At 50.4% G+C, this 26,626-nt stretch overlaps 1 protein-coding gene and 1 long non-coding RNA gene across 4 annotated transcripts in view; one reads left to right on the top strand and one right to left on the bottom strand.

The window, feature by feature from the left end:
- KAZN (kazrin, periplakin interacting protein) overlaps positions 1-26,626 on the top strand; it is a 1,010,923-nt gene that overhangs the window by 392,052 nt on the left and 592,245 nt on the right. The gene's annotated exons all lie outside the window — the stretch shown is intronic.
- On the bottom strand, positions 1,139-26,518 carry LOC140634396 (uncharacterized). Its single transcript, XR_012031897.1, has 3 exons — positions 26,100-26,518; positions 2,188-3,090; positions 1,139-1,670 (listed from the first exon to the last, which is right to left on the bottom strand). It is a non-coding gene; the product is annotated as an uncharacterized lncRNA (long non-coding RNA).

The following is a 26,626-nucleotide window of genomic DNA, read 5'->3' as shown; positions in this document are numbered from 1 at the left end:
GATTTTATTTATTTATTCATGAGAGACACAGAGAGAAAGGGGCAGAGAGAGAAGCAGGCTCCATGCAGGGAGCCTGATGCAGGACTTGATCCCGGGACTCCAGGATCACACCCTAGGCCAAAGGCAGACGCTCAACTGCTGAGCCACCCAGGCATCCCATAAATAAAATCTTTAAAAAAAATTAATCCCACCTGTTTCTTTTTACTTTTTTAATGTGACTGCTAGAAAATTTTCAATTACATATGTGGTTCACAATATATTTCTAGGGAACAGTCCTGGTCTATGTATTGGGGGAAACCAAACAAACAAAAATTCATATCTTCAAGCAACTTCCATTTCAATGGAGAGAATATAGAACTCAAAAAAGAAATAAAGGGAGGACGGAAAGAAGAAAGAAAAAAATTAAAGTGTATACAGTATATCAGATTGCATTGAGTGCTATCAGGAAAAAAAAAAAAGATAAAACAGGGCAGGCAGCTGGAGGGTGGGAGGGGAGAGGCTTGTTATTTAGGGAGTTCAGGAGAGGTCTCACCAAAAATGATACACTTTTGGAAGAGAATTGCCAGTGCTAAGTGAGTCTACCTTGCAAGAGGCCAGTGTAGGGAAGAAAATGTTCATCGTGTCCTTGCTGGTCAGGGCTTGTAAAGTGGCAAAAACTCCTACCAGGTTAAGGAAAAAAGGGACAGTTTGGTTTTATATCTGCAGCAGCCCTGGAGGAGACGTGAGATCAGTGGTAACCAAACACCAGGTGCATGAGCATCACCTGGATGGCTTGTTGGAACCCAGATGGGGGGCCCCCATCCCCCAAAGCTTCTAATCCATCCCAGTCTGCGATGGACCCAAGAATCTACATTTCTGATTAAGTTCCCAGGTGCTGCTGCTGCTGCAGCTGGAGGCCCAGGGATACCCCCCCCCCAACTTTGAGCATCACTGTGTTAGGCAACACCTGCATTTTCAAAGCCAACAAGTAGAAAAATAAACATGTTATTTATAACCATGGTGATGACAACATGAGAAATAGTTCAGAGAGCAAAAGAGGTTGTTGCCTCAGGCAAGGCGAAATCAGGAAGGAGGGGTGCGAAAGGATAAACTGAGGCATATTAAAAATGTAAAGAGCTTTGCTCACTCTGGCAGCACATATACTGAAACTTTTCAAGTTTATTTGAGCAAAAGTCCATTCGAATTGGGCCGCATCCCATCCAGCAGATAGAAGGGAGCTCGGAGGAGCTGTAGAAAAATCAGACTTACATGGCAGGCGGGGGGTGTGGGAACAAGGGAGTTATGCAGAGCAAAAAAGCAGTTTGGTTGCGGCCAGGTTGCTCCTTGAGGAGAGGCCTCGGTCCGCCAGGTGGATACCTAACCCCAGCTTCTCAAGACCTGTTCCGGCAATGGACTGGTTTACGATTCTGCTTCTGGGAGAGCTGAAACTGTGATTACGTCTCCGTTTGGTGACGAGGGGCTTAGCACCAGTGGCTCCATTTGGACCTGCTGTCTTGTTTTTAGCAGGGAAGACGGGCGGGAGGCGGCTAATGTCTGTTTTAAGCCTTGTAGCACCGTCCGGCTTTTAAAAACTCCACACGTGTGTTATTTTGATAGAAATAGAAGGTGGATCCTCAGAAGAAACATACATGACAAAGGTGCACTTGTCATTGGGCGCTGGAAAGTTTCAGCTGTGCATTTTTGGGAAGAGGGAATACATCACACAGTTACCCTCCAGGTGGAACCTGACGCCAAGGGGACCACTTCCTGCCCCGTGTGGCTCATCACTGCCTGCATGGGGGCAAAAGGGGCACGCCGACCTTGGTCTGTGCCCAAGGCGGAGGAAGAAATGCTTTGGCCTTAAAATGTTCTCCAGTGACACATTTGGGTCACCCAGTCACGGAGGGGAACTTTCGGGAGGATTGACTAAGGATGATGCATAACCTCTGACTGGAGCCTGTAGCTTCAGGGTCACCCCCTGTCCTGCCCTAGGCCTGAGCTCCTTTCTAGTCCCTCCCACGTGACTGTCCCCTGGGAAGGCAGGCGGAGGGGGAGTGGGGGGCTCAGGTAAGAAGGTTTGGAGGGCATGGTTTGGAGGAGATACTCAGAGCTTTGGGCAGGCTTCTCTTCTCCAGGGGGGGACTTTTCTGTACTTCCTATGCCACCAGCAAGGTAAGACCTCAAGGGCTCAGATGGGAGAAGGCTCACTTGGATTGCAGGGTCTGACATGATGGCTTCTAATACAAAATGTACATTTGATCTCCGCCCCCCTTTCTGGCACTGAGCTAAAACCCCTGGAATTTCCTGTAGAGAGAGCAACCGATGGGGATGTGTCTTATTATGTTAATGAGGTGGCTTTTGGAATGCACCTAATAGGGGACTGGTTGCCAGGGGAACCGCTCCTGTGATTAGAGGGTTGGAACTTCCAGTCCCATTCCCGGACCCCCTGAGGGGAGAGAGTCTGGAGGTTGACTCAGTAGTCATGGACCTGGTGATTTCATCAATCCTGCCTCTGTAAGGAAGCCTCCAGACAAATTCGAAAGGGCAAGGTTTGGAGAGCTTCCTCGTGGATGAACATGTGGGGTTCCTAGGCAGTGACTCACCTGGACAGGGAGTGGAAGCTCGGGGCCCTAGGCATGTCTTCCACCTGGCCGTTCCTGGGCCGGCTCCTCTTCTAATAAATCAGCAACGTAGTAAACAAACTATTTCTCTGAATGCCGTGAGCTGCTCTAGCGAACTGATCAAACCCGAAGAGAGGGTTGTTAGAACCTACAGTCCGTGGCCAGTCGGGTCAGAAGCACAGGGGACAACCTGGGCCTGTGATTGGCATCTGAAGGATCACAGGGGACAGTCCTGTGGAACCAATCCCTTAAGCTGTGGGCTCCGGTGCTCTCTCCAATAGTGTCAGAATTGAGTTGAGTTGCAAGACATCCAGCGGCGTTGGAGCTGCTTACTGGTGTGGGCAAAGAGCCCCACAATCCTCGATAGGGTGACACTGTGTGCCCAGGACTGGGGTGGTGCTGGGACACAGGATCTTCCGAGAGCGCCAGGTAAACCACGGCAAGCCAAGTGTGCGTACTAGGATTTCCCTGTGAGCTCTCCATCGTGGCACTGTGCAATAGCAAACAAAATCAAACACAAATCAATTTTCAAACACAAATCAATTCAACAAATATTTATTAGGCACCTACTGTGTGCTAGGACTATCTAGGTGGTAGGAAAAAGCTGTGATCAAAAGGGACAAAAATATCTAATGATACTAAATACAGTATGGAATAGCCACATCATAGACTATTCCCCCACCCTCTGCCCCCCAAATAAACTGCCAAGGGAGAGAATATTGTATTATATCAAGGGCGTTTTGAGACTGTAAGTTCAGGAGAAAAGAGGTAGCAGACGCCTCTTGCTTTTGTCTGCCCTGCATTTCCTCTCCCTTCTGTTGGTGGCAGGCCTCAGCTTCCTTCCCTTTGCCTTGCAGAACTTCCCTGCCCTCATCCCAGGGACTTGGGAAGGGAGCTGTCATTCGGGACGGGCTTGTATGTGTGAAGCCACCATGTTGGTTGTTCTGGTTGGGCGTTGCACAACCCTTAACTACAGTCTAAACATTATAACCCAAGGGTTATGCAGTGTACAACCTGAACAACTACACCAGCAGTCCAAGCATGTGGCCCACTCCGGCCAGTTAGACACCCCTCTCCCAGAAATTCAGATCTTGAGTGGAATGCTCCATTACCAGTGGAATTATAGTTGGATCTCCCCAGTGGGAGTGCTCTGAAGAGTGCTAGTCTTGCCACCCAGGGTCTGAGATACACCCGACCCCAGCTTCTCAAGACCTGATTGTTCAAATTGGTATTGGAATCTCTGAGCCTTCTTCATATCTTTCCAATATGTTCCTTTTTGTTCCATCAGCCAGAGTTGGTTTCTGTCACATACAACCACAAAACTCTGACCGCTCAGGAGTTGTTGAAAGAGTAGGTATAAAATTATTCCATTTATATAAAAAATTATGTCTGAATACATCATATATATTGCACATTATACCTATACTACGTGTGCATGTTTGTCTAAAAAAAACCAATTCTCTAGTAGTCAGATTATGGATGATTCTTATTTTCTCTTTGAGAATCTGTATCTTCTCAAGTTTCTACAAGAAGCACATACTACTTTTTAACAAGAAAAGTTAAAAACTAAACTGCACAGAGCTCCCACCTAGCAGAGACCATGGGGATTTTAAGCCAAAGCCCTATTTATAAATAAATTTGCATTTGCCTGGAGCCTTCCCCAGTGATGCTAATCCAAATGGCTGTTGACAGTTGGTTGGGGATTCGGGTATTCAGATGTTGGCCATCTCTCTGCATCCCAGACACGATCAACAAAAAGATCTCCGTTTCATACACCCCTGAAATCTATCGCCTTCGTTCCTAAAGAATGAGGAAAGTGGAATGATCCGCATTTTCCCCTCTTCTGAGGTAGGGAGTGCAAAGGAAGCGATGAAAGGAAATGTGTGAACAGGGATCTAGTTGTTAAACAACCACCAGAGCTGAGCAAATCAAAGTGCACGGTCTCCTACAATTTCTTCAAAATTTTTGGAGCTTTTGACTGAGAGGAAAAGCTAAGCACCGAGTAGATTGTGGACTTTGAGGGCATTGAAGATTCTATATGCAGATCCGCCGAGAGGCTGCAAAGGACTAAGGAGAGGAAGCAGGAGAGACGGGTTGGCTCTGAGGAAGGCTTTTGATTCAATTGAACAGATATTTACTAGCGCTTTTTATGTGGTGAGCTTGGTGCCCATCGCAAGGAATTCAGAAGAAAACATAAGGCACAGCCTTGTCCCTCCTGGCAACTTGCATTATTATGAGGGAGACAAGATGAAAGAGCCCGTGGGTTGAAGGACAAATCAGACCACAGACAGGGCTGAGGGCCAGGGCCTGGGGTACAGTGCGAGGGGACGCTGGAGAGGCCCGGGAGAGACGCAGGAGGGGTGCGTGGCTGCGAGCCCGGGCCCAGCCTCAGAGGGTGAGAGGGGCTCCGCCAGATGCAGAAACAGTCTTAGGAAGCAGATTAGGGCAGGAGTCTCCAGGTGGAAGCTGAGATTCAGCCCACAGGTCGGCTACGGGTGTTTTTCAGTTTTGGTTTTTATTTTATTTTATTATTTTATTTTATTTTATTTTATTTTATTACTTTATTTTATTTTATTTTTTATTTTTATATTTTATTATTTTATTTTTTAAATTTTATATTTTTATTTTATTATTTTATTTTATTATTATATTTTATTATTTTATTTTTTAATTTTATATTTTTATTTTATTTTATTATTTTATTTTTTAATTTTATATTTTTATTTTATTTTATTATTATTTTTTTTTTTAAGATTTATTTATTTATTTATGATAGACAGAGAGAGAGAGAGAGGCAGAGACACAGGAGGAGGGAGAAGCAGGCTCCATGCCGGGAGCCTGATATGGGACTTGATCCCGGGACTCCAGGATCACGCCCAGGCCAAAGGCAGGCGCTAAACCGCTGAGCCACCCAGGGATCTCCTTATTATTTTATTTTTTTAATTTTATATTATATTATATTATATTATATTATATTTTATTATTTTATTTTATTTTATTATTTTTTAAATATTTTATTTTATTATTTTTTTAAATATTTTATTTTATTATTTTTTAAAATATTTTATTTTATTTTATTTTATTTTATTTTATTTTATTTTATTTTATTTTATTTTATTTTATTTATTTTACTTGAATGACCTACCAAAATTTAAAAATCGATGTTGTACATATTATCACAGCTTCCAGCGATCTCAGTTCACAGACATTCCCACAGGGCAAGACGGAGAGGCGGGGGGCCATCGGTTGCCACGGCCCCCACCCTTCCCACGGCCTCCCCAGAAGAGGCTGCGAGGTTGGTTGCCCTTCACCACCCTGCACTGAGCCCACTTTGCTTTTCGACCTTGCCTTCTAGACCCTGTAGGCGTTCGAGTGGGAGACCCCAGAATGAGAGAAATAGCCCCAGTGTGGAGATGAGCGGGGCACACCTAGGGACTGGTCTGAGGTCAGAACGTAATAGGAGGCCAGGGGTGCGGAGGGGAGGCCGTCTGGCCTGCACCCAAAGCGTGAGGCCCTGCTGGACGGTACATGGAAGAGCCCTTGTGTGTGGTCAACTCGCGACAGGCACGTGCGTTGGAAGAGCCTCCGGCCAGGGAGAAGGCCCGTGGCCCCCGGATCGGGCTGCCCCAGTGTTCACTTTGGAGTCAGACTGAGGCCGATTCGTGCCGTGGTGACCGCCCATGACCTTGAGAAGTGTCTTGATTCTCCGAGTCTGCTCCAAAGCTTCTAAAACCGTGATGGCAATAGCGTCTAACCGTGTTGCTGTGGGGGTAAGCACTTGGCCCAGAGCCCCGTTCCTTCATCGTTGTCATCATCATCATCTTTAGTGATGTAGACGGGTCTAAGATGATGGTTGCGGGGGCACAGGGTGGGGGGTGGGGATCTGACCCCTGGGGTCGTGAGGCAATATCTGTAGATAATTTTTGGTGACATACTGTGGGGTGGGAGGGGACACAGGATGTTACTGGCATCTAGTGGGTAGAGGCCGGGCAGCTGCTAAACATCCTCCTAGGCGCAGAAGAGCTGCCCCCATCAAGAGTGAGCCAGCCCCAGGTGTCCACAGTGTGGGGACAGAGCCCGCCAGGTCTCCAGCAGCGGTTACTGAGGACCAGCTCCACAGAGCCTCCCAGCAAGGGGGCTAAGAACACAGATTTCCTGCCCTTCCTCCCGAGGTCCTGCGTCAGCCCACCTGGAAGCTGCTCCTGCAGGTCGCATTCTGGTAACGTTGCCCAGAGTTCTGATCCCCTGCCAGGCTTGGCAGATACCTGCCTGCAGGAGGCAGCTTCTCATGCACCTCTGACGCCTTCCAGCACCGGGTGTCTTGTCGGTACTGAACTCTGTCTCTCAGGCCGGGGTGTGCATGGTCCACTGCTAGGGGCAGGTTTGGGCAATCTAGTTTGATTTAGCAGATACTAGGGCCTGTTTGTAAAGAAGGAGTATAGGAGTGGAGCAGAGCCTGACTCAGCCCCTCGTCCAGGCAGCGGCCTCGGCGTTTGGAACCCTGAAGGTGCAAGGAGCCCCACATCATCCCCGCACCTTAGCATCCTTTCTCTCTGGCGTGTGAACTGCCAGGCTCTTACTGTTTCACCAACACTGGAGAAGGACTAGAGAATGAGAACATCCTTTCCTTTCTTGGAAACGTATGATATTTTACTTCTAAAATAGTAGAACCAGGGGCGCCTGGGTGGCTCAGTTGGTTGAGCACCCAACTCTTGGTTTTGGCTCTGGTCACGGTCTCAGGGTCGTGAGATCAAGCCCCACGTGGGGCTCCGCACTGGGCGTGGAGCCTGCTTGAGATTCTCCATCTCCCACTACCCCTCACCTACTCTCTCCCTCAATGATAATAATAATAACAATAATAAAATAATCATTATCAAAAAAAATAAAATAAAATAAAATAAAATAATCATTATCATAATAACAATGGAACCAAAGGCCTCATCACAATAAGCAAAGGGAAACTCTATCATTCCTAAAAGGAAATAATAGATCCAGGGAAACTACGTATGACCATTTCCCCCAAACCAAGAACAGGCTGACAGGAAGCACTCCTATTTCTGATGCCTGCCCCACACCACACCAAACACAGGCCAGTGATTGGATTGTTTATTAAATGCCATTGTTGGTCTGTATAAATTGTATATGAATTTTCATAACTTCTGAAGCTTTTGAAATTAGTTGGCTACCAGAAGCTCATTTGATTTAAGATGAGCTCTGTTCTCCTAGGGAATCATAAACACACAGGAATTCTTCTGAAGTGAAAAAAATAAAAACCAACCCTGAACATTAATTATTTTCGAATGTCATGAAAACTTTGAATGCGAAATCGAACATTTAGTGTGATTGGGTAGTGTAGCATTTCACAGACACTTCTTTGTTGACTTCTCTTCAGCATTTTTCTTTATATGCCAAAGCTACAAAGTATTTTCAGATCTTGGACATATTTATACGTCTCTGAAAATCTCATTGGTCCTCGGTGTTATGCTTATGACATCCTTGACTGTGAAGGGATGGGAAGGGATGTTTTTATATGTCTGTAGAGGTCCATGGTTATGTGCAATTAGGCACAGAATCAGATCAGTAGCATTTTTTCTTCCGCTGTAGGAAAGAGAGTCTTGAACATTTGTAAGAGTAAATAGTAAGGCCCTGAGTTTTTATTGGCTTCAGAGGAGTGATAGAACATTAAAAGGCCCTGTAGGTAGAAAAAGAATATAATAGGGTCTTCCTGGTGTCCACCTGGGTAAGGCCTCCTGATTCTGAGCTCATTTACAACAGTCTCATTGATTGCTTCATACTCTGAACTCTATAAAAAAGCACCAGTAAAGCCCTAATTCAACCCATGTTTCTATATGCCTTATGTTCTCATGCTTATAAAGCACATTTCAACATATTATGACCAGAAATAATTCATGTATTCACTCATCAACCCATTAATTCATTCCAACAACCTATTATTACATTCCTAGCACATGAGGGAAAAAAAAGGTGATCCAAAGAGACATGATTCCAAGCTGACAAGCACATTTTAAGCAAAAAGACAAATATATGAAAAATGACAAACTGGATGAAGACATTACAAGAGGAGAAAATTACAGATTGATATCTTAAAAAAGATTAGGTATCATGATTGGTTGGGGGTTTTCCCAGAAACGCAAAGTTTACTTAACAAATGAAAACCAATTAATGAAATTCATGATATTAACACATTGTATATAACATACATAAAGTATAATAAATATAATGTCATTTATTCTATATATAACTTATCCAATAAATATAATGTGATTTTTACTATGAGCTGGAGAAAAAGCATTGGACAAAATTTAACACCCGTTCATGATCAAAAGAAAAAATTTACAAATGTAGGAATAGAGGAAACTTTATTGATCTATTATAGTCCATCTGTGAAAATTCAGGGGTTGAGAGCATATTTATTGTTGAAACAGTGGGCGCTCTCCCCCTGAAGGTGGAGATGAGTCCAGGAACATCTGCTTTCACTACTACTCAAAGTCCTAGCCCATACAGGAAGGCGGGAAAACAAATGCATGATAATTGGGAAGGTGGAAGCCAAGCTTTCCTTGCAGACGACCTAATTTTTTTTTTTTTTTTTTTACGACCTAATTTTATGTGTGGAAAATTCTAAGGAATCGACCAAAAACTCTACTAGCTCTATTAAGTGAATTTATCAATGTCACAGGCCACAAGTCAAAATACAGCAATTAATTAATTAAAATAGCATCCCAAGTCACAAAGTGCGTAGGGATAGATGTTTCAAAGATGTCAAGATCTTCACATTAACAACTAGATAACATCAATCATAGAAATCAAAGAACAAAATAAGTATAGAGGTAGACAGAGCCTGTTGTGGGTTGGAAAACTCAGTATAGGAAAGGTATCACCTTTTCCCTAAGTTAATCTGTAAATAATACCCTTCCTAATCAATATCTTAGCTGGCTTTTTTTTTTTCCCCTCAAGGAATAAGTAAGCTGATTATAAAATGTACTTGGAAATGCAAATGACCTAGGATTGCTAGAACAAAATTTAACAACAACCACGAGGAAACAAGTTTGGAGAATGTACTCCCTGTGACTTCAAAACTTGCTATAAAATTATAGTCATCAAGACAGTGTGACATCGTTGGAAGATCAGAGTCCAGAAATAGCTACACGGATGGATGGTTGACAAGACTGTCAGAGCATTTCAAGGACGTTCAACAAGCAGAGCTAGAACAACTGGGCATCATGGGGGCTAGAGCCCTAATCCCTTCTACTGTACATAAAAATTAATTTGAGATAGATTATAGGCCAAATGTAAAGCTACAAACTACAGGGCTTTTATTTTTATTTTTTTTAATTTTTATTTATTTATGATAGTCACACACAGATAGAGAGAGGCAGAGACACAGGCAGAGGGAGAAGCAGGCTCCATGCACCGGGAGCCCGACGTGGGATTCGATCCCGGGTCTCCAGGATCGCGCCCTGGGCCAAAGGCAGGCGCCAAACCGCTGCGCCACCCAGGGATCCCTACAGGGCTTTTAGAAGAAAACATAGGGAAATATCTCCACACCTTCGCATTAGGCAAAGATCTCTTGGATAGGAAAGCGCAAAAAAAATAAATAAATAAAAGAAAAAGGTCAATAAGTTAGGCTGAGAATTAAAATACTTTTCTTATGAAAAGACATCATTAAGAAAATGAGAAGACAACCAATGAGTTAAGAGGAAATTTTCCACAATATCTCTATCTTACAAAGGACTCCCACCCAGAATATGTAAGGAATTTACAAAGTTCACTTCTAAAAGTACAACAACTCAAGTTTTAAAAAGTGAACAAAACACTGGAGTAGAGAGCTAATGTTCTCAAAAGAAGGCATATAAATAATCGATAAGGACATGATAATGGACTCAACATCAGTAGTCAGGAAAATTGCAAATTTAGACTGAAATTAGATACCATTATACACCTACTAGAATAGTTAAAGGTAAAGAGACTGATGATGCCAAATGTTGGCAAAGATACGAATCAACTGGAACACTCATACGTTGCTGGTGGGAGTATAAAATGATAGCACCGATTTTGAAAATTGGCATTTTCTTAAAATGTCAAATATACGTCTACCCTGTAATCCAGAAATTCCTGGGTATTTACCAAAACAAAATACAAATGTGTGTCTGCAAAGGGAGTGCCCAAGGCTGTTCAAGAGCAGCTCTACTCCTAATAGCCCAAAACAGTTAACTTAGATGTTCAACAACAGAACAGATGAGCAAACTCCGGTGTGTTCATGCAACAGAATTCTAGCGAGCAACAACAATAAAAACCCAAAACAGAAACCAGCCAACCGACCCCTGATTTGCAGTAGGGCGAATCTCCAACGTATTGTGTGGCGTGTGAAAGAAGTCAGGCACAGAAGAGCACCAACCGTATGGTTCCATTTATGCAACATTTCAGGGCCAACAAAATTAACTTGCCGGATCAAAACAAATCAGATTGGTGATTTCTTTGGGTCAGGGAGGTCGTGACGGAGTGGAAGCAAGAAGCAGCTTTCTGGGGTCATAGGTGTATGCATTTGCCCAAGTGGATCGAATGGTGCACACTTAAGAGCTTTGCATTTCACTGTGTGCAGCTTCCACCTGAGAAGCATGGCTGGGTCGGACAGGGATCTTCACGAGGCTGTGGACAATGGGCAGCTTTCTGTTTCTTGTAGGGGGAGGCTCTCAGGGCTCGCCCCGTGGCCTCTGCTTAGGCCGTGCACACAGCATGGCAGCTACTTCTCCAAAGCCAGCGAGACAGAGACTCCCATCGGGTGTAGCATCCTCACGCGATTGACATTTCTGCTCTGATTTGTTAGGAGGAAGCAAGTCACGGGTCCCACCCACACTCAAGGGGAGGGCATCACACAAGAGGGTGAGCGCGGCAGCAGACCTGAGTCTGTCTACAGTGGCCCGTGCAACTCTTAGCCTAAGATCCGACGTACCCACTAGGCCCCAGGCGTTGTTCTGGCCTCTCCACACAGACCCAGTGGCTTAATTCATCCATGAGCTTCAAGATCAAACTTAGTGTCCCCATGTCATTGACAGGGAAGCCACCGTCCAAAAGGCTAACTCGTCTTTCCAAGTCCCAACAGCTCGAAAATGCAAATCCAGATTCCCCGTGACTCCGCAGCATGTGTTCTTTGTCTTTCTGCCACGGGTTCCTGCCACACTTACTAATACGTGTGTCTCATTTGTGTGTCTCTCTCGTCTTTTGGAGAGACTTTACACACAGAGAGACTGACACGGAAGGGGGGCTCAGCATCCATGAGGCCCCCCGTGCCCGGCGGAGGCGGTGGTAGAGCCATATCCAAATTCCAGGTCTTGCCCTCCGGGGCCCATGCTGCATCTTCCACGGTTCCTCCTACAAAGAAGCAGCCACGGCTCAATATAGATCTCGAAGAACTGGCACCCTGGCTCCAGAAGGCCCCCAGCGCTTCACTCCAGGGAGCCACGGTTGCATTTTTAAAGGAAATCCAATCCGGAGCCCATAAAAGTCCTCATTATCTTGCTAAGGTTGGCAGTTGGGGACTCTGAGATCTCTATAAACTCCCCTTGGCAAGCCTCCACCGCAGCCTGGAAGACGGGGAGAAAGTCATCTGCATGTGTTGAGATGATGCTTAACGTCTCCCACCTCGCGGGCCGAAGGACGTCGGGAGGGCCTGAGCAGGTGCAGCAGCCCAGACGGGGCTCCGCGCAGACTCCCGTCCGCCCACCTTCTGTCTGGGAGCCTCCTTCGCTCCAACCGAGGAAGCACAACCCAAAAACAATTTACTGCTCAGACTTTTATATTCCCTCATTTGTTCCATGGAAAGAACATTGGGGCGATGCACAGAAGTTCAGGTTTCTGTTCCTGGATTTCTGTCCTCGTGAAAACTAATAACCCAAGTAAGTGAAATACTAGTGAAAAAATAATCCAAGAGTTGTCCTCTGTTCATGTGTCTCAACTCTAGACGGGTCAACAGACTTTGGTCAGTAGGCCAAACCCAGCCAGCCACTGGTGTGTCTGCGACCCTCACACTAAGGATAGTTTTTAAAGGGTTGTAAAAAGAAAAACAAAGATAATTAGGGGGACAGAGACCAATCATATGAGGCCTGAAAAGCCTTCGATATTTACTGGTTCTTTCTAGAAAAATTTTGTTTTTCTCTGCTCTAGATGTGGACAGTGTCCTACAAGAAAGTGTCTATGGTCAAGTGATTTGGGAAACTGCTGGATTTAAACACAACAAATAGGTGTTCAGGGTTTGTTTGTTCGGCAAGTGCGCACCTTATCAGAGCCTCTAGTAATGACTGTTTTTTTTTTTTTTAATTTCAAAAAGAAGGCTATCGAATGCAATAATCCTACTCTTATTTTGCCCCAGAACCCTTTTCTAGTGGGATGTGGTTCAGGAACTGCTTTATATTAAGACCCTCTTTGTTGGCGATGTGCTGTCAATGGGGCCACGGAGCCTGGCTAGACAGGGTTGGCACTGACTGGTTGCATGAGTTCTGTGGGTCGTTCAGCCTCCGACGCTTCAAAGCCTGAGAGCACGTGGGAAGAGTGAGGGCTCTGGGTTTGAAACATCCTCCACTTACCACCCGTGGGACCTGGGGAAGGCACTTTACCGCTCTGTGCCTCAGTTTCCTCCACTGCAAAATGGGGAGTGATCATCGCAGCTGCGTCCTGGGGCCCTTGAACAATCTCATGAGGCATTAAGTTTGTGATGCATGTGGTGCGGGGACCGGCACAGAGGGCTCAGCACAGGTGCTGGCTGTTGTTTTGATTCGTCTCCACGGTGCCGACCGCGGTGCCCGATCCACAGGGTTATAATCACCGGGGGGCAGAGCCAACATGGGGAACCAGGGGGTGCCCCTAATCCAACGCCGCAGCCATCACTCCACGGAAAAGGGAGCTTCGCTCAATTGAAGGGGGAGTCGTCGTGTCCTACGGGGCTGCCCCGTAAGCAGCAATATCCTTTGTGGGGCAAGATCACCCCGACTGGGTTAAAAATATAAAACTTGGGGCACCGGGGGGGCTCAGCGGTTGAGCTTCTGCCTTCTGCTCAGGGCGTGACCCCGGGGTCCTGGGATCGAGTCCTGCATCAGGCTCCCCACGGGGAACCTGCTTCTCCCTCTGCCTGTGTCTCTGCCTCTCTCTCTGGGTCTCTCATGAATGAATAAATAAAATCTAAATAAATAAATAAACAAACTAACAAATAAATAAATCTTTATAAACGGCCTCAAAACCCCAAGTCTTCCTCCGACGAGACTGCACAAGTGGCTGCTACTGCATGTAGGTTGTCAAGTGTCGATTTTCCTCTCCCGACGTGTTGCTAATAATAATGATAACTGAAAATTTTGTGTCGCATAAGCAGATCTTTTTTGCCGAGATGAATTCCTCTACCTGGAGGCCACAGTTTTTACTGTGGGTTCCTAAGCGAGTCATAGCTTCCAATGTAAATGGCGTGGAAATAAACCAAATTTGGTGGCATAATAATAAAAAGGAAAGTCGATTTCTCTAGAAATACACATCTGTTCATCAAAGCTGGCTGCTGGTCCATTGCAGCTGTTTCCATTTAAAAACTAAACGCCTAAACATCACCCTTTACGGTGGGAAGTTTGCGGAGGACACTTCCACGGGAGTCTGCGGCGAGGGTCTGGCGGTCGGCGAGCCTTGTTGGGCGTGTGACCCTCGGGGGCCCCTGGGCGCACCCACGGAACACAGAATGCTGTGCTTCCCTCTCCGCCGAGGCCACGGACTCAGACCTCGTGGGGACCGTGCAGGGGACAGGGGATGGTGAGTTTCTGGACAACGAAATGGTCGGTTGGACACTCGGAAGATTTTCCCAAAAAGGCATCATCGGTACGTTGGAAGGGCTGCAGCCCCTGGTCCCCTGTGTCGCCTCCCTCTGCGCAGCGGAGAGGGGGTCGGGGCTGGGTCGGCGTCTCTCCCGCTGGTGTCCGTGGCTCTCCACGCAAACCGGTCAGAAGCTGAGCCTCGCGGTGCTTAGCGCGGACGGCGGGTGTCCAGCGGGGTTGTGGGGGGGCTCCCGCCCCTCTGTGCACGCCCTCCCACTCCTGCGCCCCCATCACCAGTGTCCTCCCTGAGCTCCCCTTTCCTCCTGGCGCAGTGGGGACTCTTCGGTAGGATTGTTTCCCACCTGGAGCCTCCGCACCCTCCAGGATGACCTGAGTCGTGTCCCTGCAGGACGACCTGCCCGGGGGAAGGCAGGGCAGCTGGAGCTCAAGCCCCACTGAAGCGACGTCTCCGATCCCCACTTGGCTGGAAGAGTGGGGATCCCCGTCGGAGCCCCCTGGGAAGGCCTGAGCCACTGTCTTGGCACCTGTCTGGGGCCAGAGGACACAGGGCAAGGGGCAGCACGGTGCCCTGATCGCTTGAGGGGGCACCGTGCATGGGAGGAAGGCCGGGCGAAGGCCAGCCAGCGGCTCCTCAGCTCGCCCTGCACCCCGGCGTGGCTCTGGGGTGAACATGCCGTCCTCGGACGGTGGTGGTGGCCCCGGCGCACGTCTGTCTCCTGACGGGATCATTCCTGAGAGCTGAAGCTTCGCTTCTTAGCATCAAGAGGCTGTTTAGCAAGAAGCATGTGTCCATATCTTGTTCTCAGAGGCTTTGCGAACACCACCCCCTCCAGGAGGCCCTCCTGGGATGCCCTCATGGGTCTCTGACCAGCTCATCAGCCACAGAATCGGCTCCGATTTCTGACATAAATGACCTTTTAAACACCTTTGGGACCCGGAAAACCCGCTTCATCAATAGGTCAGAGGCACACGTGGCGATCCGGGCACGGGGCGCAGGTGGGTAGGACCTGAGACGCGTCCTGCCTGCCCCCCCAGGGCCCCCGCCCGCCCAGTCCTGCCTCCAGCCGCTCCCCGCCCCAAGCCCCTGCAGCCAAACACAGAGAAGGCGCTGCTTTAATTTTCCACAGCTGGATTCTCATAGTATCGAAAATAACTCGTGAGAGTCACAGCTCCTCTACCTGTTAGAGAATTCCTTATTAAAAAAAAAAAAAAATTGAGGGATGACCAAGTGCAGAAATACTGTTTTCCTCTGTCCCTGTAGGCACTTCAGTGGTGCCCGAGGGCCTGGCAGCCCGGTTCTGGTCCCAGTCCTGGTCCCGCTCCCCCGGGCCCACCCTCCTCTGGGCCACGTTTCAACAGGAGCCGAGCGGAGCCCCAGGCTGCCAGGAGCTGAATCGCGCGGGGCCTTGCATCAGCTCGGGCGACCGCCGGAGGTGGAAGGTGCCTTCTCCCAGGACGGGTTTCGGCGGCATCGCCCCGGGAAAGAGCCAGGCTGGGGACACATTTCTAAATGCAAAGTAAGAGATCCCCCGTCCGGATGTTTCCTCTGAGGAAAGAGGTTCTTTATTTTCCGCGCGTGATGGCGAAGCCGCCGCCGCTGTCTAGGCGACAGAAGTGTCGGAAACGTATTGTTCCTTCTCTAATTTCCCCACTGGACACTGGGTCCTTAACGTGAACCCTCTCCAGGTGCTCTTGTGACCGTAGTTACCCTAAAGGATGTGCATGACCGCGGGCGGGCGGCACGGCGGGGAGACACCTGTGCGGCTGGAGCCGCCAGGGTTCAGGGAGGGAACCGGGATGGACCAGCCTAGACTCTGGAGAGCGGGGAGGGAAGCGGGGTGTCCGGAGGGGGGCGAGGAAAGAATGAGAAGCCGCCCAAGGCTGGGGTGGGCTCAGGTCCACCAATTGCTCCTTCAGGATGGCCTTGCTCCACAGACCCAGGGTGTCTCCCGGGGAAGGTGTCTCACACAGAAGCAGGGCTGAGCGAGAACCCCAGGGAAGAAATATGGTCACGGCCCTAGTGTGGGTTGCACAAAGTAGCTTTGCCGTCCTACCCTGTGGGAGACTCTGAGCCTCTGCCTTGGAGATGCTGATGCAACAAAACGCAGAGAAGTCCCAAACAGAGCATCGTTAGGGTGATTCACGCAGTCGTGAGGGTTGCGTGGTCGGGGTCACGATCAGTGCAATGGTTCAAGAAGTTAGTGACCACACGGTGGGGTTAGATCCTAAGTCCCCCTCTTTGTGGTTTGGGTGCGTTCCCAGCCTCCCCACCGCCCACACATGCATGAAAGGCCTCTCTGAGCCCTCGGCAGCCCGGGCTCTCGGGCATGAGGATTTGCATCGGCCCCAGAGACAGGCCTTGTGTTTCCAGAAGACAGAGACTCCAACTAGGATGCTGCGCGAGACGGTTCTGCAGAGAACTCCGAAGCCAGAGAAGATCAGGGCTTGAGAGAGAGCAGGGTTGGGGGCTGTGAGGAAGGGGAAGGAGGCAGGAGGTGGGGCGGCAGGGGAAGACGGAGGGGTGGGGAACGCTGGTCCTGGGCAGGAGAGAGGCGTGGAGCAGGTCCGTCCTTCTTCCGGGACCCCTGGCCCCTGCCGGGGAGCAGACGGGGCTGCTAAGGGCTTGTGCGCGGGTCGGGCCGACACGGGTGAGCAGCTGCTCGGCCCCTGGGTGCTCGGGCTCCTCGCTGTGCGCTCGGCTCTCCTCCGCTGCCTCCCGGGCCCCGGCCTTGCAAGACGGGGGGCACTATGGTCCAGGGGAGGGCAGGCCCTTGGCTCTCCTGGGGAGGGGTGGCTTGTGGGGGGCCTAGGGCAGAGATGCACAAGGATGCCCTTCCCTTGGGGGGTGGACCCGCGGCCCCTTACATCTGTATCCTCCTCGCCACCCCTCGGGCTGACTGGCCGCCACCCCAGGGACCTGAATCCCTGAAGCTTCTTTTGGGGACTGTGGGATGAAGGCACCTCTTTAAGAGCACACTCCGCGCAGCTCTGGGCGCCGATGTGGCCTGAACCCAGCGCTTGAGGGAAAGCAGAGCGTCGCAGCCTCCAGCGTGGCAGTTGTCAAAGCTGACATGCCCCTGAATCACCTGAAGGGCTTTTATGAACACACCAGCGGCTGGGCTCCAGCTGCAGGGCTTCTGCTCAGCAGGCCGGCGGGCGGGGGTGATAATCGACATTTCTGACAAGTGTCGGGGTGACGCCGACGCCGCTGGTCCCGGGAGCCGCCGTGAGGGCTCTTGCTCTATCAGGCCTCTCGTGGAGGCGAATGCAAACTCTCTCCGTCTCCACGTCCTTCACTGTGACATGGAGACATCGGCTGTGAGCCTCATCCCGTCCTGCAAGAGCATCTCACACGCCAGAGCCTTTGCTTTCAGGGGCCGAGGGTGAGCCGCCCCCTGCATCTGGGATAGAATCCGAAAAGGGCGGGTGGGTGAGAGATTATGCCCCTGCGATGTGCAGGCGGGAGATTCACGAGGCCTGGCGTGCAGGACAGTGGTCTCGGGGCCTCCAACGAGCCTCCCAAGCCCTTCTAGAGGCTTCGTGTTTGGAAGGAGTTTCTTGATGCACAGTTTGCAGATAGTGATAAAAAAAACGCCCCCTGAAGAATGACAAGGATGTGAGAAAATGCCTCTCTGGTTCCGTTTGCCTCGTCAGAATCGATAAATATTTATTGGCCTCCCAAAATGCTTGGGGTGCAAGAAGCAGAACCAAACATCCAAGAGACACGGGCCTTGGCCTCCAAAGAGACCACACTCTGAAGAGAAAATCGAGAAACAGGGGAATTATCTTTGGGAAGCAAGGCAGATGTGCTTCCCATGAAGGATGCCGTTAGCTTTCCACAATGGATGTGGGCCTGAAATTGTGCACATAAATTAATGCCTTTGTGTAGCAAGTTGATTCTACATGCACGAGAGGAGCCAACTGTTTAAAGGAACCTGGCAGAGAATCCTTCTGGAGAAAAGAGGCATCGCTTACTAATGTGAATAATCGTCCCTCTCGTTTATCGACCTGATTAGCTTCGATCTTTCATTTTGGTAGTTCTGAGCGGCCTGGAAGCAAGTAAGAGGAACTTTTCTGCATTTTAACTTTGGAGAAAACGATCGACAAGCTTGTATCAGAGGTTCCTTGTTAAACGTCTAATGCGCGTCCGGTTGGGTCACCTCTGGCTGCCTCGGTGATTCCGTAGAGCCGCGGTGCTGCGGAGTCTTGCTCGCCGCATCCTCCACCTGAGGTCCAATAAGAGAATTGGGGGCGCTCGGGTGGCTCTGTGAGGCGCCCCCCCCTCTTGGTTTCAGCTCAGCTCATGACCTTGCGGTCGTGGGATCCAGCCCTGCATCCGGCTCCACGCTCTGTACGGCGTCTGCTTAGATATTAGATACTTTCGCCTTCTCCACCTCCCCTCCTACGCGTGCTCTTTCTCTCTAAAATAAATAAAATCTTTAAGAAAAAAAAAAAGAATTAAAATGCATCAATAGTCAGCCAAGAAGGATCACTTGAGTTAAGTATATTTTCTTGGACTTTTGAGTTTGTGGAAACTGATCATCAAGATAATTCTCAGACAGGGGCACCTGGGGGGCTCAGGGGTTGAGCGTCTGCCTGCAGCCCAGGGTGTGACCCTGAGGTCCTGGGATCGAGTCCCACATCGGGCTCCCTGCATGGAGCCTGCTTCTCCCTCTGCCTGTGTCTCTGCCTCTCTCCTCTCTCTGTCTCTCATGAATAACTAAATAAAATCTTTTCTAAAAAATGATGAAAGACAGTAGAATCAGAGACTGACATGGAAACAGCCTGTGTAAGCAGAGTAATGTGGGAAGGCCTCCCTGAGGAGGTGACATCTGGGCTGAGTCCTGCAGGGTGAGTAGGAAGCAGCCGCCAGAGGAACCACAGTCCATGCGAAAGAAGGATTGACCCGAAGGAAGTTAGGACAGCAGATGAGGACTACAGAGGCAGTCTGCTAGGAATCTTTTTTTTTTTTTTTTAAGATTGTATTTATTTACTCATGAGAGACACAGGAAGAGGGAGAAGCAGGCTCCACGCAGGGAGCCCGACGTGGGACTCTATCCCAGGTCTCCAGGATCAGGCCCTGAGCTGAAGGCGGCGCTAAACCGCTGAGCCACCCGGGCTGCCCCAGTCTGCTAGGAATCTGCTGCATCCTCATGGGCCAAGCAGACGTGAGGGAAAGGGATGCATCCCACTGGGTCCTGGAGTACCAGGAGGCAAGCCTGGGACGCCGTTTCCCTCTCTGACTCCAAAGTAATATGTCAAGAGGAAAGATGGCTCCAGGCTTCACGGGGAATTGAAGAGTATTTCAGAGATGAAAGTGATGAAAGTGATGCCTTTTTCTAGGGGTTTGTTGTCCGGTTGATCCTTAAATGGATCTCATATAGACGTGGGTAAGTAAAATCCCTCCCCTTCTTGCAAAACCAGTTTGTGCAAATTGACAGGAGCCCATTGGAATGTGCTCGCCTATTGAGTTCTTTTTGGTAGCTCTTGACAGCCACCAGGCCTTGGAGGCGACTGGGAATTAGCTGCTCTCCTGCAACCTTGCTCCCAGGTTCTAATGAAAGCATTTCTGAAACCAAAGCCTGCGCCACATGCAGACGTTTTCTAGGAAGCAGACAGCGGGCCGTACAAGTTGTTGTGTAGGCACCACGAAATGCAGCTGCCTGTCCTTGTAGGTGCTCTGACCACACATCCCATGGCACCCTCACCCCAGGCAGACAAGACAGTTTTCAAGAGAGAGAATAGGGCTCATCTCAGAGTGGGCAACAGACAGAAGCCTTCAAGTCATTGGCTGGACCAAGGACTGTGTAGGGCCTAAGTCTCAAGCCCTATCCCAAAGGAAGATTGGGGAAATGCCTGTAAGGTTCTTACACCCGCTTCAGGCAAGGGTGGGGAGTCCTGGAAGATACTCCATGCATCTTGAATGACATGAATTCCACCAATGAGAACTCTCTTCTTTTTTTTTTTTTTTAAGGTTTTATTTATTTATTTATTTATTTATTTATTTATTTATTTATTTACAAGAGACACAGAGAGAGAGGCAGAGACTCAGGCAGAGGGAGAAGCAGGCTCCATGCAGGGAGCCCGATGTAGGACTCGATCCCGGGACTCCATGATCACGCCCTGGGCTGAAGGCAGATGCTCAACCCCTGAGCCCCCCAGGCGTCCTGAGGAACCCCTTCTTACATGCATTATGCTAACTGGCAAGCCCCACTTATGCCAGTGAAAATCCATCTGGAACCCACTTTGGGCTCAAAGCCTCCGATGTGGACCAGAGTTCAGAAGTAAGGAAAGATGGGGAAGCCCTCATGGGAACTGTCAGGAGCGTGGTCTTCCCAAGTTAGGACTGAGGTCCACACCCCTGGGAGGGAGGAGATTCCGGACCACGACGCTGACTGTCCCCCTGGAGAGCGGCTGAATCCAGCTCGTGTGTATGTAACATCACCCGCACGATGCTGCAGGATTTGACAGTAAATTACGCGCATCAGAACGGGCAGGCACAGGCTGTGTCTGTGCTGGGAATGGGCACGGGAGACAGGATAGTAAATTGAATAATCTGATTGACCAACAGTGATCCCATGTATCATATTGGAATTGTCCATTTCCCTGGAAAACAGTGTGGAGGTTCCTCAAAAAGTTAAAAATGGAGCTACCCCACGACCCAGCAATTGCACCGCCAGGTATATTTACCCCAAAGGGTAAAAACGTAGCGATCTGAAGCGGCACCTGCCCCCCAGTGTTCACAGCAGCCATGTCCACAACAGCCAGACTATGGAAAGAGCCCAGATGCCCATAGACAGATGAATGGATAAAGAAGATGTGTATGTGCGTGTGTATAATGAATATTTGCCATCCAAAAAAAAAAAAAGAAAGAAATCTTGCCATTTGGAATGACATGGGTGGAACTAGAGGGTGTTAGGCTAAGCAAAATATGTTAATCAGAGAAAGACAATTATCGTATGATCTCGCTCTTATGTGGAATTTAAGAAACAAAACAGAGGATCGTAGGGGGAGAGAGGGAAAAATAAAATCAGAGAGGGAGACAAACCAGAGGGAGACTCTGAAGTATTGGAATCAAACTGAGGGCTGCTGGGAGGAGGTCGGTGGGAGGCCGGGGGGATGGGGTAACCGGAGGGTGGACATCAAGGGAGCCTCGTGATGTACAGAGTACTTGCGTGCTATGTGCGGCTGACGAACCACTGACCTCTACCTCTGAAACTAATAATGCACTGTATGTTAATTAATTATAAATTTTTTAAAAAGCACAGAAGAAAAGGAATCGTCCATTTCCAAAGAATTATGGTCCATTAAACCATGTTCTACCTAAATACACTGCAGCCTTTTGAGGGCAGAGGCTGGGATACTTCCAGCGTGGCTTGGGGACCTCTGTCGCAGCTCCGGGCTAGCGGTCCCCGGCATCTTCCGGCAAGATGACCCCTAATTTCAGTGACCTCTGCCAGGAAGCAGCGTACTTTTGTGACTGTTAATTGAAAAAAAAAAAAAAAAACTGATGATAATGGAAAAGTTGTCTAGAATTCAGCAACACGTCCAGTTTGCCTCTTATCGGGCACAATAGCATCACACATACTTGACAAAGGATGTGTAGGGGGGTCAGTTTCAGAAAAGAGAAGAAATCAGAGAGGCATCCCCACACACACACAGGTAGACCCCAGGTGTGCTGGCGACCCACACACCTTCTCTGTAAGTCGGTCCAACATGGGCAGCTGGCCCCAGGCCTGGGGGGATGCCTTTGTTCAGGTCCAGGATGAAGTCGGTGGCTTATATTTATGGTAATATTGTAGGGAAACCGTGTGTCCTGAACTGTGGGATCCCACACTTCCTGCGATGAGACGCTCACACTTGCCGGAAGGTGTAAGGGCACCTCGAGGAACGTACCCGGAGCTGAATGTACATGATCAAGTCAATGCAAGGATAGTCCTTGGAGTCCAGAGTCCGCACGGAGGCAAGACCCTCCCTTGCAAATATTCCCCGGGACAGGTGTGACTCTGGGCCATTAGTTAACCCACAGGTGAGAGAAGTGCAAAGAGCAGATGGAAAAGGAGTGATCATTTTGCAACTTGTAAGTGTATCAAGTCAATGCGTGGTCACCTTAAACCTGGAAGTGTTACACGTCAATCACATGTCCGTAGGGGCCCTGGGGGGCTCAGCGGTGGAGCATCTGCCTTTGGCTCAGATCGTGATCCCGGGGTCCTGGGATCGAGTCCTGCTTCTCCCTCTGCCTGTGTCTCCGCTTCTCTCTATGTATCTCTCATGAATAAATAAATACAATCTTTTAAAAAAAACCCATATGTCCATAAAGCTGGAAACAATTTTTTAATAAAATAATTTAAAAAAAAAAGAAGAAGAATGAGTCAGGACCCAGAGCCCAGATACCGCGAATGAGAATGCAAAGCAGCTCACTGTTTCTTGGGGGAAGTTTCGCCGTCTTGATCATCCTCAGTAGTGTGCCCTGGGTCCCCAAATGTACAGTGTACCCGGAAAGAACGGGTCCATTAGCGTCTGAGACCAAGTCTGAAGCGGCCTGAGTCAGCATCTCTCAGCTGCACAACGGGGGGTCACTGCAGCCCCCTCGGAGCCGCTGTGGTCTAAGGTTCCATGAGAGGACCCAAGTGAAGTGCATAGTAGGTGCTCGATAAACAGGTGGGCACGTGAGTCCTCGGCTCCGGCGCCAACTCGTCGCAGCACAACAGCCCCGGGCAGGGCCCGGGACGTGAAATGGGTTCGGCAACGAGGGTTTTCATTTGCGGAGCCGATGCTCCTGCGGCGTCGTGGGGTGGGGGGAGTCGGCTGTAAGGAGCCGCAAATGGGATTTGCTTAGTGTCGGGATCTTCCCTATCCGCCAGACATTTATGTATTTTTTATGTTGGAAAAGCAATCTCGTCTTGCATAATAACCGAAGAGGGGTGGCTGCTCGCCCATATTCTCCTTTCCTCGTTATTCCTGCGTGAAAGCTGATGGGAACGAGGGCCGTGAGTTGCGCTGCTTGGATGGGAGACGTTCTGAGATGTCGAGCTGCTCCGTGTAATATAGACATTTTAAAAATAGTGCAGGGGCGGGGATCAACGGGCCGTGAGTGTGTGTGCGCGTGTTTCACCCCGGGATCGGCTTCCCCTCCATCAGTGAGCCCGGCAGAAGCTTCTGTGTGCTCCAGAGCTGACCACCACGCAGGCCCCTTGCGGAACCCGAGGGGCTGGTCCTGAAGCCTCCACCCCCGTGGAAAGACCGAGCCCTGTGAAGCTCGCCATCCCGCGCCCCTCCGGCTCAAAGACAACGCTCTCCGTGGCAACAGTGACAGAGAATGTCAGAAGAGCAGTTCCCCAACCCAGGGAGCCTCCACCCACCCGCTGCGGGTTGTGGCCGCCCTGACCCCTGGCGCAGCCGATGGGTGGCAGGAGTTGGAGCTGCCGCCCGAGAGACGCAGGGGAGCCCCTGAGCATGGGTGGGCAGCAGGCCCCGGCTCAGATTTGTCTGCCTGGGGGCAGAGCGGTGACCTTGCCCGTGGGGACAGCCACCGCTAACTCGGCTGCCAACGCGTGGGTCCCACGCACAGGCTGACGAGCTGCCCACCAGGCTTACACCGGGCTTTCCCGGACGTCGGTGTCGTCGGAGTCGTCAGTGTCGTCGGTGTCCTTGGAGTCGTCAGGCTCGGGGCTGGATCGCCGTTGTCGCAGCAGCCGTGGTGTGGGCGGCAGAGCGTTTGGCCGAGAAGACAGGGAATCCCGAGGAGGGAAACAATGGTTTGAGGGCTGGAGGAAGAGGGCCCAGCATGGCAGTTAGGAGCGGGCAACGACGGCGTCCCTCTGGTCCCTGAGGCGCTCCTGGCAGGGACGGAGGGGTTGAAGGGCTCCCAGCCTTGACTACCGTCGGCGGTCGGGCAGCTGGGGGTGGTCCATGTGTGATGTCTTCAGGCATTTTGGGGAGCCCGCTTCATGGGGACTCCCTGCAAGGTGCTGGCGGGACACAGCATCCCCCGACAGACAGGGACTTGGGCCCTACAGAGCTTCCGTCCAACCCCGGACTTTCCCACCTGTGACACTGTTGACATCTGGGGCCCCCTAACCCTCTGCCTGGGGGCTGCCCTTGAATTGCAGGGTGCTCAGCAGCGCCCCTGACCTCTACCCACCAGATGCTGGTACCAACCCCCCTCCGGCTTGTGACAACCAAGAATGGCCCCAAATATTAGCGAATGTCACCGGGGTGGGGGCAGGGGTAGGGGACAGAACTGAGAACTGGGGATCTAGCCCAGTTGAAACAATGCTGTCCCTTTCTGGAACGGCCCTGGGGGCTCCAGGGAGGCCAGGATCCGGCCAGCCTGTGGGCTTGCTAGCGGGGGGGGGGTCCCCTAGCTGGCGGGGTGGCGGCGGGGCCCTTTCTGCCCTCGGTGCGTATTTCCCGGGCGCGGTGAGCGAGCGCAGGGCCCAGCGCGGCGGGCAGCCTCTCGGGCTTTCTCACGCCCATCGCGTGTTCGGTCCCGTGCCCCGTGAGGTGCCGTCCTGGCCGCTCTCTTTCCTCGCGGGCGCCCAGCGATGCGAGCCAAGCGGCCGACCCTCAGGAACAAAGCACAGGCCTCGTGGGAGCCCCGTGCGGACACTCTCAGCCCCTGGTGCCAGGAGAAGCGCGACGCCCCTTGCGAGTGTCACCGCCTCTGAGATCCGGGCACCGGGCCCGCGGGCACCTGGCTCAGGGCAGGTGCTCGGCAACCGGTACACGGGGCCGCGCCTTCATGGCTAAGAGCTTTTACCGACGTGCAGCAAGAATAAATGTATGCAAATAAAAATATTTAGGGCATGAACTCTTGCAGACGTCCTCCTTTAGTTTTAGGGACGTCACTTGGCGCCAAGTCACGTCCGGTGCCTTCGGGGCTGGGAAACTCCACCGTCCTTCACTGTCCTTCAAACATGAGACTCAGGCCGTCCTGAGTCGCATTTATCTGACACCGCGCAGCTGCTTCAGGCTTTTTGGTGTCCTCCTGCCACCAGATGCTCAGGATGGAAGATGAGCCCGTTTCTAAGGGTAGGGACCCCACGCCAGCAGTACAAGGGGGTGCTGGTAAGCACGTCGGCATTCATGATGCTGTTTGCTTTAGGACGCTCATAAGATGTGAAAAAGCCCATGGGGGGTTAGAAACGGTACATCCTCGTGTGTCCGGGAGGAGTGGCAACGGCCTGGGACCCTGGGACCCTGGCACCCTCTTGCCATCCCTGCCATTTCAGCAGTTGGATTGATTTCCAATGTTCTCCTGGCCAGACTGTTTCAAGGTTCTCAATAAATACATAATGAGGGGCCCTGGGATGACGTGGGGTGGGGAGGTCACTTGTCCAGCCATTGAAGGAAATAAGTTACAAGCTTGTTGAAATGTGCGCCGACGTTACATAATAATAGGTGCTGGAATTTGGTGGGTATTTACTATTTTTCTAATCTGGAACCATATGTATACGGGTGTAGTGTACATACACGGCACCTGTATAATGTGTGTACAATCACACGGCCCCCAGAGAAAAGGGTGGAAGGTGGAAGGTGGTGTGTGATAACCCCACTTAAACCCAGAGGTTACGTAGCTTGCCCTAAGATCCTAACCCTCTTCCCCACGAGGTGATGTCGTCATTGTTTTCCTCCCCTAATGAAAGAGAACGATCTCACCGTTTATCAGTACCTGCTGTTCGCTGGCGTGGCGTGTGTGCTTTCCGTGCATTATGTCGTCGAGAGCTCAGAAGAGCCCCAGGGGGCAGGCAGGAAGGGGTCCTCGTTACAGACGCGGGAGCAGCAGTGCATACAGGCGATGGCAGTGCCCAAGGTCACCCAGCCCACGGGAGACACCTGTGGACTCAGGAGCCCCTGCTCTGTCCAGTCCACCTGGATGCGGGCAGCTTCCAGGATGGGCCAGGTCCTAGGCTGGGAGCTCGTTGAGGTCAGAGACCACCTGACTCACATGTGTCTCCCCAGAAGCTGGCACTGCTTCTTAGAGCTGTAGGTGGAAGAAGGGACAGGAGGAGACAGAAGGAGATGGAGGCCCCAGGAGGGGCAGGGGTGGCCTGGGGGGCGGGACAAAGCAGTGGGGAGACAAGGAGGAGGGAGTTCTGTTTCCAGAACTCTCTGCAAACGGAACCAGAAGCCTGTGTTGCTGTTGTGACTATTGATTGTTATGTTAATATAGAAACACCATTGGGTGCTCTACCACCA

This window comes from Canis lupus, chromosome 5 (genome assembly GCF_048164855.1).
Source record: "Canis lupus baileyi chromosome 5, mCanLup2.hap1, whole genome shotgun sequence".
Classification (NCBI taxonomy): Eukaryota; Metazoa; Chordata; class Mammalia; order Carnivora; family Canidae; genus Canis; species Canis lupus.
This window is presented reverse-complemented; position numbering and strand designations above follow the sequence as displayed.